General features: G+C 28.5%; 1 protein-coding gene across 3 annotated transcripts in view; it reads left to right on the top strand.

Moving 5' to 3' along the window:
- LOC106079410 (sialin-like) overlaps positions 1–16,147 on the top strand; it is a 76,975-nt gene that overhangs the window by 11,454 nt on the left and 49,374 nt on the right. The window contains exon 2 of one of the 3 annotated variants that reach the window (XM_056044417.1): positions 3,592–3,722. The exons of the other annotated variants lie outside the window; for them this stretch is intronic. The gene's annotated coding sequence lies outside the window, so the exon portion shown is untranslated. The remainder of the gene's footprint in view (positions 1–3,591; positions 3,723–16,147) is intronic. 3 annotated transcript variants of the gene reach the window in all.

Here is a 16,147-nt window from a genome sequence, read left to right as displayed (position 1 = left end):
TCCTTTAACTTGTCCTACCTACAACACGACAGAACATGTCCTTTAACTTGTCCTACCTACAACACGACAGAACATGTCTTTTAACTTGTCCTACCAACAACAAGAGTGAACATGCCCTCTAACTTGTCCTACCAACAACACGACAGAACATGTCCTCTAACTTGTCCTACCTACAACACGACAGAACATGTTCTTTAACTTGTCCTACCTACAACACGACAGAACATGTCCTTTAACTTGTCCTACCTACAACAAGAGTGAACATGCCATCTAACTTGTCCTACCTACAACACGACAGAACATGTCCTTTAACTTGTCCTACCTACAACAAGAGTGAACATGCCCTTTAACTTGTTCTACCTACAACACGACAGAACATGTCCTTTAACTTGTCCTACCTACAACAAGAGTGAACATGCCCTCTAACTTGTCCTACCTACAACACGACAGAACATGTCCTTTAACTTGTCCTACCTACAACAAGAGTGAACATGCCCTCTAACTTGTTCTACCTACAACAAGAGTGAACATGCCCTCTAACTTGTTCTACCTACAACAAGAGTGAACATGCCCTTTAAATTGTCCTACCTACAACAAGAGTGAACATGCCCTTTAACTTGTTCTACCTACAACAAGAGTGAACATGCCCTTTAACTTGTTCTACCTACAACACGACAGAACATGTCCTTTAACTTGTCCTACCTACAACAAGAGTGAACATGCCCTCTAACTTGTTCTAACTACAACAAGAGTGAACATGCCCTCTAACTTGTTCTACCTACAACAAGAGTGAACATGCCCTTTAACTTGTTCTACCTACAACAAGAGTGAACATGCCCTTTAACTTGTTCTACCTACAACACGACAGAACATGTCCTTTAACTTGTCCTACCTACAACAAGAGTGAACATGCCCTCTAACTTGTTCTACCTACAACACGACAGAACATGTCCTTTAACTTGTCCTACCTACAACAAGAGTGAACATGCCCTCTAACTTGTTCTACCTACAACAAGAGTGAACATGCCCTCTAACTTGTTCTACCTACAACAAGAGTGAACATGCCCTTTAAATTGTCCTACCTACAACAAGAGTGAACATGCCCTTTAACTTGTTCTACCTACAACAAGAGTGAACATGCCCTTTAACTTGTTCTACCTACAACACGACAGAACATGTCCTTTAACTTGTCCTACCTACAACAAGAGTGAACATGCCCTCTAACTTGTTCTACCTACAACAAGAGTGAACATGCCCTCTAACTTGTTCTACCTACAACAAGAGTGAACATGCCCTTTAACTTGTTCTACCTACAACAAGAGTGAACATGCCCTTTAACTTGTTCTACCTACAACAAGAGTGAACATGCCCTCTAACTTGTCCTACCTACAACAAGAGTGAACATGCCCTTTAACGTTCTTAAACTATATAATAAATAAAAAATGCAAGTGACACACCCTCCTGTTAGGAGATATCTTTGTGTGTTTTTGTGTGTGTATGTGTCATCCAAAGCATGTAATGGTGAGGAGGTCTCTAGTGAATGTAAAACGTGAGTTTCTCACGCGATGGGGATCACTTCTTGTCTTGTGTGAACAAATAAGGAGATGTACTGCACGAGGTCAACCAAAAAAAAGTGCTTCGTATTTTAATGAATGGTATCTCACGTTAGCTACTGCAATGATTAAAACCTGGATACCCATTTGTCCATCGTTTTGTCTAAATATAGAAACTCATGCATTACGATGCTCATGATGGTTGACCAGAAGAACCTCGTACATTCGGTATGGTTTGGGCTACCGGTAGCCTGGTAGGAAGGTTTCCTGTGATTTTGTAAACCCAAGGGTACGCTTTGTTCTTTATATTAACAGTTACTTCTAAAATTGGTCCCTATTTACAAATTATTCACCTGTCAAAGAAATAAAAACGCTATTATAATTTAATATAACATTCATTCTTGTCTTACTAAGAATATCGAAGATTACACTTTGACCTATATTGATTATCTAACCAAAAAAAAAAAAAAACAATCTCAGGTATTGCCTAAAAGTTTGTGGAAAAACACAAACCCTCTCTTTTTACAAATTTTATATTAACTCACTCCGTCTGTCTGTCTGGGTGGAATCTTTTACATGTTATTTCTCCTACTTCCCATTCTCGGATCAAGTTGGAACTTTGCACAATTATTCATTGTCCATGACAACACGTGAATCAATCAAAACAATGTCCATGACAACACGTGAATCAATCAAAACAATGTCCATGACAACATGTGAATCAATCAAAACAATGTCCATGACAACATGTGAATCAATCAAAACAATGTCCATGACAACACGTGAATCAATCAAAACAATGTCCATGAATCAATCAAAACAATGTCCATGACGACACGTGAATCAATCAAAACAATGTCCATGACGACATGTGAATCAATCAAAACAATGTCCATGACGACACGTGAATCAATCAAAACAATGTCCATGACAACACGTGAATCAATCAAAACAATGTCCATGACAACATGTGAATCAATCAAAACAATGTCCATGACAACACGTGAATCAATCAAAACAATGTCCATGACGGCACGTGAATCAATCAAAACAATGTCCATGACAACATGTGAATCAATCAAAACAATGTCCATGACAACACGTGAATCAATCAAAACAATGTCCATGACGGCACGTGAATCAATCAAAACAATGTCCATGACAACATGTGAATCAATCAAAACAATGTCCATGACAACATGTGAATCAATCAAAACAATGTCCATGACAACACGTGAATCAATCAAAACAATGTCCATGACAACACGTGAATCAATCAAAACATTGTTCATGACAACACGTGAATCAATCAAAACAATGTCCATGACAACACGTGAATCAATCAAAACAATGTCCATGACAACACGTGAATCAATCAAAACAATGTCCATGACAACACGTCAATCAATCAAAACAATGTCCATGACAACACGTGATATGTTAATCCATCAGTCGTCATGAATTCATTTGGTTAATACCGAAATAATGTGCTTTATTAAAGGGAGATAAACCTTGTGTTGAGAATAGCTCACTGGCTGACATTTCAACCTTACATCATGATGTGTGTGTGCTACTTTTAGTAGCATTGGCGCATGTGAGTGCACAAGAGCTTTGGGTAGGGTAGCGGGTGAGGAATGGAGAGCGACATGAAGATTTAAGAGAGTTCAGGTACATTTTAAAAATAAATAATTATTGGACATTTTGTCTTGTTAGGTATATAGATCTATCTATCTATCTATCTATCTATCTATCTATCTATCTATCTATCTATCTATCTATCTATCTATCGAATCGAATCGAATTGAAACAGACGTTTCCTGCACTGAAACAGGTTCTTCCATAAAGAGATAAAATCTTATTTGTATCGTCTGATTAATGTTAACGTCCTGCTTAGGGAAATGTAAACGTCGAAAGAAATAAAAACATTTTTACGACATATTAATTACTTTTACGACATTTTGTTGTCTTTGTTCGTCTGTTAACATTTTTGTTTTCATTCTTTCATTTTCTTTCTATGTTGGGACAAAAAAAAATGTAGTTCCTGGTTGTTCCCTTGTATACATCCGCCGATGTCTCTGCAGGCTGGATTGAATATTGACTGCGATCTGGCCTGGATAAAGTTGTCAGTGTCATAGAAGAGACCAGAAAACAATTCTCATCCGTTTCACGGTATTTTAAAGTCTATTCTGTTTTGTGTTTGATGTAGCTCTTTTTATAAAAAGTTTAAATTAGTTACTTTCTAAAGAGTAAGGTTTGAGCTATGATAAAACTTATAACAACCCAATCGTTTCAACACTTATTTTTTGATCAAGCTGGGATTTTTAATTTCGGGATGTTTAGGGCGTCTCAGAGTCCACCCAGCAGTAATGATACCTGATATTAGTTGAGGCAAGTAAAGGTGGTTGGTCGTTGTGCTGGAATCATGACACCATTGTTAACCGTGGGCCACAGAAACACATGGCCTTTACATCATCTGCCCCATGGACCGCAGGGTCTGAAAGGAGAACTTTACTTTTAAAAAAAAAATTATTACTGGTTTTTCCATTATTTTGTTTGATACCAACAAGGGAAATGAACCTTTCAGTATTCATTCATAGGGCTAAATATGTCGGGTTTTTTCTCACCCGTCCTCGGATCAATTTAAAACTTTAAACAACTATTTATTGTACCTAGCAAAACATAAATCAACAACAAATTAACTAATTAGTCAATTAACTATTGATAATTAATTACTTTGGTTAATATTGAAAAAAGGAAATAGCATCTACATTATTGATAGTTATAAGTGTGGATCTCATTCCCTTAGGCTTTGTTGTTATTTTTTTAAAGGATTTATTTTAATCATAATTTGCTTGTTTTTACTAAAATTAATTACAAACTTCAGACCGAGGTAATTGAGTTGAATGTTGAATAGTTTTACAAATATAGTTTGAGTGTGAAAACTAAATGCTTGAAATCAGGAACTCGAAATGGAAACTTTTGGATCTATGCTAGAAAGAATAGGGGCCTACTATTTTACAATCTGGTGATGATTCGAAGGTTATTGATACTTTTGTTGAAATTAAAAAAAAATCGATGATACAAATTGTTTTAGTTTGAAAATCTCCAAACTTTTATGTTGTATTTATATTTTTGATTCGAGTTGCTGTTGTTCGCTATGCATTAGATAAATGTTGCCAACACTACGGTATGTGGGCCATATTCGGTCCCTGAAAACTTCTACCCTTTGTGCAAAATAAAGACTTAGAGGCTCGGTCTTTTTTTTTTTGGCCAATGACACTCCTAATGTCGGAAATGTAAATGGCCATCTCAGTCGAAAAAAAAAAGGTTGGCCACCCTTGTCCTGCCTGAGACAGCAACAGGTTTAAAAGACATTGTGAGAGGCCCTGTTGAAAGAGAAAGGTTTAATTATTATTATATTGTCTCTAGCATTGTAGGAAGTGCTGGGGTTACCTTTAGGGCAGTGGTTCTCAAACTGTGACCCTTACGATGAACATTCCTTAGTACTGTCTCGTGACCTACTTATCTTCGATAGTTCTATAGGTTAGATTTTTTTAGTTCTAACTGCATATATGCCATTGGTCATTGATGTTTCGCTTCCTTGAATTGGTGTCACGTTGGCATCATGTGACAAAGTGCATTGATCCTTGTTAAAGGCCACACTTTATTACTAACAAAGGATTTTAATGAGATTGAATAGAATAATGTTACAATCAATGTCCCCCGTCCCCCGTCTCCTGTGCTTCTGTGTGTCATTGATTGAGAAACTGAACTCTTAAATAATTATTCGTATTAGGAAGAAATGTCGACGATTCTCGTTGAAAGTTCTTTAAAGAAATGTTATCTTGTTCTTTTACTTTGTTCACATTGATGAAGCTATGAATTTTCACTTTTTTTTTCATGAGATTTTAAATTTATTATTATTAACTCATTATCTAGTCTATTAATTCAGTATCTAGTCTAATAATTCATTATCTAGTCTAAAATATCATTATCTAGTTTATCTAATAATTCATTATCCTGTCTGTCTAATAATTCATTATTTAGCGTAATAATTCATTATCTAGCCTAATAATTCATTATCTAGCCTAATAATTCATTATCTAGCCTAATAATTCATTATCTAGCGTAATAATTCATTATCTAGTCTAATAATTCATTATCTAGCCTAATAATTCATTATCTAGCCTAATAATTCATTATCTAGTCTGTCTAATAGTTCATTATCTAGTCTGTCTAATAATTCATTATCTAGTCTAATAATTCATTATCTATTCTGTCTAATAATTCATTATCTAGCGTAATAATTCATTATCTAGCCTAATAATTCATTATCTAGTCTAATAGTTATTATCTAGTCTGTCTAATAATTCATTATCTAGTCTGTCTAATAGTTCATTATCTAGTCTAATAATTCATTATCTAGCCTAATAATTCATTATCTAGTCTAATAGTTATTATCTAGTCTGTCTAATAATTCATTATCTAGCCTAATAATTCATTATCTAGTCTAATAGTTATTATCTAGTCTGTCTAATAATTCATTATCTAGTCTGTCGAATAGTTCATTATCTAGTCTAATAATTCATTATCTAGCCTAATAATTCATTATCTAGCCTAATAATTCATTATCTAGTCTGTCTAATAGTTCATTATCTAGTCTGTCTAATAATTCATTATCTAGTCTAATAATTCATTATCTATTCTGTCTAATAATTCATTATCTAGCGTAATAATTCATTATCTAGCCTAATAATTCATTATCTAGTCTAATAGTTATTATCTAGTCTGTCTAATAATTCATTATCTAGTCTGTCTAATAGTTCATTATCTAGTCTAATAATTCATTATCTAGTCTGTCTAATAATTTATTATCTAGTCTGTCTAATAGTTCATTATCTAGTCTAATAATTCATTATCTAGCCTAATAGTTCATTATCTAGTCTAATAGTTCATTATCTAGTCTGTCTAATAGTTCATTATCTAGTCTAATAGTTCATTATCTAGCCTAATAGTTCATTATCTAGTCTAATAGTTCATTATCTAGTCTAATAATTCATTATCTAGTCTGTCTAATAGTTCATTATCTAGCCTAATAGTTCATTATCTAGTCTAATAGTTCATTATCTAGTCTGTCTAATAGTTCATTATCTAGTCTAATAATTCATTATCTAGCCTAATAGTTCATTATCTAGTCTAATAATTCATTATCTAGTCTAATAATTCATTATCTAGTCTGTCTAATAGTTCATTATCTAGTCTAATAATTCATTATCTAGTCTAATAGTTCGTTATCTAGTCTAATAGTTCATTATCTAGTCTAATAATTCATTATCTAGTCTAATAATTCATTATCTAGTCTGTCTAATAGTTCATTATCTAGTCTAATAATTCATTATCTAGTCTAATAGTTCGTTATCTAGCCTAATAGTTCATTATCTAGTCTAATAGTTCATTATCTAGTCTAATAGTTCATTATCTAGTCTAATAGTTCATTATCTAGTCTGTCTAATAGTTCATTATCTAGTCTAATAGTTCATTATCTAGCCTAATAGTTCATTATCTAGTCTAATAGTTCATTATCTAGCCTAATAGTTCATTATCTAGTCTAATAGTTCATTATCTAGTCTGTCTAATAGTTCATTATCTAGTCTAATAGTTCATTATCTAGCCTAATAGTTCATTATCTAGTCTAATAGTTCATTATCTAGTCTGTCTAATAGTTCATTATCTAGCCTAATAATTCATTATCTAGCCTAATAATTCATTATCTAGTCTGTCTAATAATTCATTATCTAGTCTGTCTAATAGTTCATTATCTAGTCTAATAATTCATTATCTAGTCTGTCTAATAATTCATTATCTAGTCTAATAATTCATTATCTAGTCTGTCTAATAATTTATTATCTAGTCTGTCTAATAGTTCATTATCTAGTCTAATAATTCATTATCTAGCCTAATAGTTCATTATCTAGTCTAATAGTTCATTATCTAGTCTGTCTAATAGTTCATTATCTAGTCTAATAATTCATTATCTAGCCTAATAGTTCATTATCTAGTCTAATAGTTCATTATCTAGTCTAATAGTTCATTATCTAGTCTGTCTAATAGTTCATTATCTAGTCTAATAATTCATTATCTAGTCTGTCTAATAATTTATTATCTAGTCTGTCTAATAGTTCATTATCTAGCCTAATAGTTCATTATCTAGTCTAATAGTTCATTATCTAGTCTAATAATTCATTATCTAGTCTGTCTAATAGTTCATTATCTAGTCTAATAATTCATTATCTAGCCTAATAGTTCATTATCTAGTCTAATAGTTCATTATCTAGTCTGTCTAATAATTCATTATCTAGTCTAATAGTTCATTATCTAGTCTAATAATACATTATCTAGTCTGTCTAATAATTCATTATCTAGTCTAATAGTTCATTATCTAGTCTAATAATTCATTATCTAGTTTGTCTAATAATTCATTATCTAGTCTAATAGTTCATTATCTAGTCTAATAAATCATTATCTAGTCTAATAGTTCATTATCTAGTCTAATAATTCATTATCTAGTCTGTCTAATAATTCATTATCTAGTCTAATAGTTCATTATCTAGTCTATGTAATAATTCATTATCTAGTCTGTCTAATAATTCATTATCTAGTCTGTCTAATAGTTCATTATCTAGTCTGTCTAATAGTTCATTATCTAGTCTAATAAATCATTATCTAGTCTGTCTAATAATTCATTATCTAGTCTGTCTAATAGTTCATTATCTAGTCTAATAGTTCATTATCTAGTCTAATAGTTCATTATCTAGTCTGTCTAATAGTTCATTATCTAGTCTAATAGTTCAATATCTAGTCTATGTAATAATTCATTATCTAGTCTGTCTAATAATTCATTATCTAGTCTGTCTAATAGTTCATTATCTAGTCTAATAAATCATTATCTAGTCTGTCTAATAGTTCATTATCTAGTCTATGTAATAATTCATTATCTAGTCTAATAATTCATTATCTAGCCTAATAGTTCATTATCTAGTCTAATAATTCATTATCTAGTCTAATAGTTCATTATCTAGTCTATGTAATAATTCATTATCTAGTCTAATAATTCATTATCTAGTCTGTCTAATAATTCATTATCTAGTCTGTCTAATAGTTCATTATCTAGTCTGTCTAATAGTTCATTATCTAGTCTGTCTAATAGTTCATTATCTAGTCTGTCTAATAGTTCATTATCTAGTCTGTCTAATAGTTCATTATCTAGTCTGTCTAATAATTCATTATCTAGTCTAATAGTTCATTATCTAGTCTAATAAATCATTATCTAGTCTGTCTAATAGTTCATTATCTAGTCTAATAATTCATTATCTAGTCTGTCTAATAATTCATTATCTAGTCTAATAGTTCATTATCTAGTCTAATAAATCATTATCTAGTCTGTCTAATAGTTCATTATCTAGTCTGTCTAATAGTTCATTATCTAGTCTAATAGTTCATTATCTAGTCTAATAATTCATTATCTAGTCTGTCTAATAATTCATTATCTAGTCTGTCTAATAATTCATTATCTAGTCTGTCTAATAGTTCATTATCTAGTCTAATAATTCATTATCTAGTCTGTCTAATAATTCATTATCTAGTCTAATAGTTCATTATCTAGTCTATCTAATAATTCATTATCTAGTCTGTCTAATAATTCATTATCTAGTCTAATAGTTCATTATCTAGTCTAATAATTCATTATCTAGCGTAATAATTCATTATCTAACCTAATAATTCATTATCTAGCCTAATAATTCATTATCTAGTCTGTCTAATAATTCATTATCTAGTCTAATAATTCATTATCTAGTCTGTCTAATAATTCATTATCTAGTCTAATAATTCATTATCTAGCCTAATAATTCATTATCTAGTCTATCTAATAATTCATTATCTAGTCTAATAATTCATTATCTAGTCTAATAGTTCATTATCTAGTCTAATAATTAATTATCTAGCGTAATAATTCATTATCTAGTCTGTCTAATAATTCATTATCTAGTCTGTCTAATAATTCATTATCTAGTCTAATAGTTCATTATCTAGTCTATCTAATAATTCATTATCTAGTCTGTCTAATAATTCATTATCTAGTCTGTCTAATAATTCATTATCTAGTCTATCTAATAATTCATTATCTAGCCTAATAATTCATTATCTAGTCTGTCTAATAATTTATTATCTAGTCTAATAATTCATTATCTAGATTAATAATTCATTATCTAGTCTGTCTAATAATTCATTATCTAGTCTAATAATTCATTATCTAGTCTGTCTAATAATTCATTATCTAGTCTATCTAATAATTCATTATCTAGTCTAATAGTTCATTATCTAGTCTGTCTAATAGTTCATTATCTAGCCTAATAATTCATTATCTAGCCTAATAATTCATTATCTAGTCTGTCTAATAATTCATTATCTAGTCTATCTAATAATTCATTATCTAGTCTAATAGTTCATTATCTAGTCTGTCTAATAGTTCATTATCTAGTCTAATAATTCATTATCTAGTCTGTCTAATAGTTCATTATCTAGTCTAATAATTCATTATCTAGCCTAATAGTTCATTATCTAGTCTAATAGTTCATTATCTAGTCTAATAGTTCATTATCTAGTCTGTCTAATAGTTCATTATCTAGTCTAATAATTCATTATCTAGTCTGTCTAATAATTTATTATCTAGTCTGTCTAATAGTTCATTATCTAGCCTAATAGTTCATTATCTAGTCTAATAGTTCATTATCTAGTCTAATAATTCATTATCTAGTCTGTCTAATAGTTCATTATCTAGTCTAATAATTCATTATCTAGCCTAATAGTTCATTATCTAGTCTAATAGTTCATTATCTAGTCTGTCTAATAATTCATTATCTAGTCTAATAGTTCATTATCTAGTCTAATAATACATTATCTAGTCTGTCTAATAATTCATTATCTAGTCTAATAGTTCATTATCTAGTCTAATAATTCATTATCTAGTTTGTCTAATAATTCATTATCTAGTCTAATAGTTCATTATCTAGTCTAATAAATCATTATCTAGTCTAATAGTTCATTATCTAGTCTAATAATTCATTATCTAGTCTGTCTAATAATTCATTATCTAGTCTAATAGTTCATTATCTAGTCTATGTAATAATTCATTATCTAGTCTGTCTAATAATTCATTATCTAGTCTGTCTAATAGTTCATTATCTAGTCTGTCCAATAGTTCATTATCTAGTCTAATAAATCATTATCTAGTCTGTCTAATAATTCATTATCTAGTCTGTCTAATAGTTCATTATCTAGTCTAATAGTTCATTATCTAGTCTAATAGTTCATTATCTAGTCTGTCTAATAGTTCATTATCTAGTCTAATAGTTCATTATCTAGTCTATGTAATAATTCATTATCTAGTCTGTCTAATAATTCATTATCTAGTCTGTCTAATAGTTCATTATCTAGTCTAATAAATCATTATCTAGTCTGTCTAATAGTTCATTATCTAGTCTATGTAATAATTCATTATCTAGTCTAATAATTCATTATCTAGCCTAATAGTTCATTATCTAGTCTAATAATTCATTATCTAGTCTAATAGTTCATTATCTAGTCTATGTAATAATTCATTATCTAGTCTAATAATTCATTATCTAGTCTGTCTAATAATTCATTATCTAGTCTGTCTAATAGTTCATTATCTAGTCTGTCTAATAGTTCATTATCTAGTCTGTCTAATAGTTCATTATCTAGTCTGTCTAATAGTTCATTATCTAGTCTGTCTAATAGTTCATTATAATTCATTATCTAGTCTATCTAATAATTCATTATCTAGCCTAATAATTCATTATCTAGTCTGTCTAATAATTTATTATCTAGTCTAATAAATCATTATCTAGTCTGTCTAATAATTCATTATCTAGTCTATCTAATAATTCATTATCTAGTCTAATAGTTCATTATCTAGTCTGTCTAATAGTTCATTATCTAGCCTAATAATTCATTATCTAGCCTAATAATTCATTATCTAGTCTGTCTAATAATTCATTATCTAGTCTGTCTAATAGTTCATTATCTAGTCTAATAATTCATTATCTAGTCTGTCTAATAATTCATTATCTAGTCTAATAATTCATTATCTAGTCTGTCTAATAATTTATTATCTAGTCTGTCTAATAGTTCATTATCTAGTCTAATAATTCATTATCTAGCCTAATAGTTCATTATCTAGTCTAATAGTTCATTATCTAGTCTGTCTAATAGTTCATTATCTAGTCTAATAATTCATTATCTAGCCTAATAGTTCATTATCTAGTCTAATAGTTCATTATCTAGTCTAATAGTTCATTATCTAGTCTGTCTAATAGTTCATTATCTAGTCTAATAATTCATTATCTAGTCTGTCTAATAATTTATTATCTAGTCTGTCTAATAGTTCATTATCTAGCCTAATAGTTCATTATCTAGTCTAATAGTTCATTATCTAGTCTAATATTTCATTATCTAGTCTGTCTAATAGTTCATTATCTAGTCTAATAATTCATTATCTAGCCTAATAGTTCATTATCTAGTCTAATAGTTCATTATCTAGTCTGTCTAATAATTCATTATCTAGTCTAATAGTTCATTATCTAGTCTAATAATACATTATCTAGTCTGTCTAATAATTCATTATCTAGTCTAATAGTTCATTATCTAGTCTAATAATTCATTATCTAGTTTGTCTAATAATTCATTATCTAGTCTAATAGTTCATTATCTAGTCTAATAAATCATTATCTAGTCTAATAGTTCATTATCTAGTCTAATAATTCATTATCTAGTCTGTCTAATAATTCATTATCTAGTCTAATAGTTCATTATCTAGTCTATGTAATAATTCATTATCTAGTCTGTCTAATAATTCATTATCTAGTCTGTCTAATAATTCATTATCTAGTCTGTCTAATAGTTCATTATCTAGTCTGTCCAATAGTTCATTATCTAGTCTAATAAATCATTATCTAGTCTGTCTAATAATTCATTATCTAGTCTGTCTAATAGTTCATTATCTAGTCTAATAGTTCATTATCTAGTCTAATAGTTCATTATCTAGTCTGTCTAATAGTTCATTATCTAGTCTAATAGTTCATTATCTAGTCTATGTAATAATTCATTATCTAGTCTGTCTAATAATTCATTATCTAGTCTGTCTAATAGTTCATTATCTAGTCTAATAAATCATTATCTAGTCTGTCTAATAGTTCATTATCTAGTCTATGTAATAATTCATTATCTAGTCTAATAATTCATTATCTAGCCTAATAGTTCATTATCTAGTCTAATAATTCATTATCTAGTCTAATAGTTCATTATCTAGTCTATGTAATAATTCATTATCTAGTCTAATAATTCATTATCTAGTCTGTCTAATAATTCATTATCTAGTCTGTCTAATAGTTCATTATCTAGTCTGTCTAATAGTTCATTATCTAGTCTGTCTAATAGTTCATTATCTAGTCTGTCTAATAGTTCATTATCTAGTCTGTCTAATAGTTCATTATCTAGTCTGTCTAATAGTTCATTATCTAGTCTGTCTAATAATTCATTATCTAGTCTAATAGTTCATTATCTAGTCTAATAAATCATTATCTAGTCTGTCTAATAGTTCATTATCTAGTCTAATAATTCATTATCTAGTCTGTCTAATAATTCATTATCTAGTCTAATAGTTCATTATCTAGTCTAATAAATCATTATCTAGTCTGTCTAATAGTTCATTATCTAGTCTGTCTAATAGTTCATTATCTAGTCTAATAGTTCATTATCTAGTCTAATAATTCATTATCTAGTCTGTCTAATAATTCATTATCTAGTCTGTCTAATAATTCATTATCTAGTCTGTCTAATAGTTCATTATCTAGTCTAATAATTCATTATCTAGTCTGTCTAATAATTCATTATCTAGTCTAATAGTTCATTATCTAGTCTATCTAATAATTCATTATCTAGTCTGTCTAATAATTCATTATCTAGTCTAATAGTTCATTATCTAGTCTAATAATTCATTATCTAGCGTAATAATTCATTATCTAGCCTAATAATTCATTATCTAGCCTAATAATTCATTATCTAGTCTGTCTAATAATTCATTATCTAGTCTAATAATTCATTATCTAGTCTGTCTAATAATTCATTATCTAGTCTAATAATTCATTATCTAGCCTAATAATTCATTATCTAGTCTATCTAATAATTCATTATCTAGTCTAATAATTCATTATCTAGTCTAATAGTTCATTATCTAGTCTAATAATTAATTATCTAGCGTAATAATTCATTATCTAGTCTGTCTAATAATTCATTATCTAGTCTGTCTAATAATTCATTATCTAGTCTAATAGTTCATTATCTAGTCTATCTAATAATTCATTATCTAGTCTGTCTAATAATTCATTATCTAGTCTGTCTAATAATTAATTATCTAGTCTATCTAATAATTCATTATCTAGCCTAATAATTCATTATCTAGTCTGTCTAATAATTTATTATCTAGTCTAATAATTCATTATCTAGATTAATAATTCATTATCTAGTCTGTCTAATAATTCATTATCTAGTCTAATAATTTATTATCTAGTCTGTCTAATAATTCATTATCTAGTCTATCTAATAATTCATTATCTAGCCTAATAATTCATTATCTAGTCTGTCTAATAATTCATTATCTAGTCTAATAATTCATTATCTAGCCTAATAATTCATTATCTAGTCTGTCTAATAAATCATTATCTAGCCTAATAATTCATTATCTAGTCTAATAATTCATTATCTAGTCTGTCTAATAATTCATTATCTAGTCTAATAGTTCATTATCTAGTCTAATAATTCATTATCTAGCGTAATAATTCATTATCTAGTCTAATAATTCATTATCTAGTCTAATAGTTCATTATCTAGTCTATCTAATAATTCATTATCTAGTCTGTCTAATAATTCATTATCTAGTCTGTCTAATAATTCATTATCTAGTCTGTCTAATAGTTCATTATCTAGTCTAATAAATCATTATCTAGTCTAATAGTTCATTATCTAGTCTAATAATTCATTATCTAGTCTGTCTAATAATTCATTATCTAGTCTAATAGTTCATTATCTAGTCTATCTAATAATTCATTATCTAGTCTGTCTAATAATTCATTATCTAGTCTAATAGTTCATTATCTAGTCTAATAATTCATTATCTAGCGTAATAATTCATTATCTAGCCTAATAATTCATTATCTAGCCTAATAATTCATTATCTAGTCTGTCTAATAATTCATTATCTAGTCTAATAATTCATTATCTAGTCTGTCTAATAATTCATTATCTAGTCTAATAATTCATTATCTAGCCTAATAATTCATTATCTAGTCTATCTAATAATTCATTATCTAGTCTAATAGTTCATTATTTAGTCTAATAATTCATTATCTAGCGTAATAATTCATTATCTAGTCTGTCTAATAATTCATTATCTAGTCTGTCTAATAATTCATTATCTAGTCTATCTAATAATTCATTATCTAGCCTAATAATTCATTATCTAGTCTGTCTAATAATTCATTATCTAGTCTAATAATTCATTATCTAGCCTAATAATTTATTATCTAGTCTGTCTAATAATTCATTATCTAGCCTAATAGTTCATTATCTAGTCTAATAATTCATTATCTAGTCTAATAATTCATTATCTAGTCTAATAGTTCATTATCTAGTCTAATAATACATTATCTAGTCTGTCTAATAATTCATTATCTAGTCTAATAGTTCATTATCTAGTCTAATAATTCATTATCTAGTTTGTCTAATAATTCATTATCTAGTCTAATAGTTCATTATCTAGTCTAATAAATCATTATCTAGTCTAATAGTTCATTATCTAGTCTAATAATTCATTATCTAGTCTGTCTAATAATTCATTATCTAGTCTAATAGTTCATTATCTAGTCTATCTAATAATTCATTATCTAGTCTAATAATTCATTATCTAGTCTAATAGTTCATTATCTAGTCTAATAAATCATTATGTAGTCTAATAGTTCATTATCTAGTCTAATAATTCATTATCTAGTCTGTCTAATAATTCATTATCTAGTCTAATAATTCATTATCTAGTCTGTCTAATAATTCATTATCTAGTCTAATAGTTCATTATCTAGTCTGTCTAATAATTCATTATCTAGTCTGTCTAATAATTCATTATCTAGTCTGTCTAATAATTCATTATCTAGTCTGTCTAATAATTCATTATCTAGCCTAATAGTTCATTATCTAGTCTAATAATTCATTATCTAGTCTGTCTAATAATTCATTATCTAGTCTGTCTAATAATTCATTATCTAGTCTGTCTAATAATTCATTATCTAGTCTGTCTAATAATTCATTATCTAGCCTAATAGTTCATTATCTAGTCTAATAATTCATTATCTAGTCTAATAAATCATTATCTAGTCTAATAGTTCATTATCTAGTCTAATAGTTCATTATCTAGTCTGTCTAATAATTCATTATCTAGTCTGTCTAATAATTCATTATCTAGT

This window comes from Biomphalaria glabrata, chromosome 1, assembly GCF_947242115.1.
Source record: "Biomphalaria glabrata chromosome 1, xgBioGlab47.1, whole genome shotgun sequence".
Classification (NCBI taxonomy): Eukaryota; Metazoa; Mollusca; class Gastropoda; family Planorbidae; genus Biomphalaria; species Biomphalaria glabrata.
Note: the sequence above shows the minus strand (reverse complement) of the source record. Positions and strands in the feature narration are given on the sequence as shown.